Below are 1,046 nucleotides of genomic sequence, written 5' to 3'. Positions count from 1 at the left end.
ATGTGTAGATGTGGGACATGAGGACGTGGCTTAGTGAGCAATATTGGTTGTTGGTGGTCAGTTGGACTAGATGATTGTGGAGGTCTTTTTCAACCTTAATGATTCTATAATTCTACAGTCACAGAAGATTTAGGCTTAAGATACCAGCAGTCACTGGCAGGATCAGAAATGGCCTAATATTTGAAATGAACATGAGTGGGTATACATCTGCCATGCAAAAGCGACACAACATCCTTTGAGAATCCATATTCCCTGTGAAAGATGTTACTTTCCCCTTCTCTGTCACCTCTAACCAGCTGGTGAGAACTCAAAGTGGGACTGGCAAGTTCATTGCAGGCATCACCTCTCTGAGCTACATGCATACTCTCATCTGTCCGCAACAGTCTCAATAACAGCATAACCAAGGTGGCATGTGACCCATCATATGGTGGGATCAAGATTTCCATCCTCAGCTGTGTCTTCTGAGAGATTCATATACAAACAAGCCATAAGGGCTGCTTTTCCCACACTTGCCAAACTCTAGAGAAGCACTGTTGAGGAAGGCACTGACAGCTCTGTGGTTGTTTGCACACTGTCCTGGTTCATGCACAGGTTTTTTCCATTCTTCACATGTATTTACTTGACTGAATCCACAATGGGCTAACCATGGCCTTAGGAGTATGGCCAACGTTGAGTATGAGATGGCATCATTTGCTGCTGGGAGGTTGGCCATGAGGTGCAGCTGAGGTGGGAAGCATGCATAATAAATTGCTGTGGTGGTGTAAGGGGCAAGCCCAAACAATGCCTCAAGAGACAGTTATGTCAAAGAAGGATCTCTTAATTTTATGTCTCAGCCCCTCCTGGAAGAGTACAGAACAATGTCCAAGAAATGGCCGGGTCACAGGAGAGGGCCTGCTGTCACCTTAGTTTTGGGTTGTGTCTGGTGACTCAACCAATCTTCGAACTGGAGCCCACAACAACTATAAATAGATGCTAGAAGGGAACGTCCCTTCACTTTTTTTCTTTGATACTATAAATAGGGGATAGGAGAGGCCAGTCTGGCCCTT

This window comes from Meleagris gallopavo, chromosome 2 (assembly GCF_000146605.3).
Source record: "Meleagris gallopavo isolate NT-WF06-2002-E0010 breed Aviagen turkey brand Nicholas breeding stock chromosome 2, Turkey_5.1, whole genome shotgun sequence".
Lineage (NCBI taxonomy): Eukaryota > Metazoa > Chordata > Aves > Galliformes > Phasianidae > Meleagris > Meleagris gallopavo.
The sequence above is the reverse complement of the archived record's forward strand: the minus strand, read 5'-3'. Positions refer to the sequence as shown.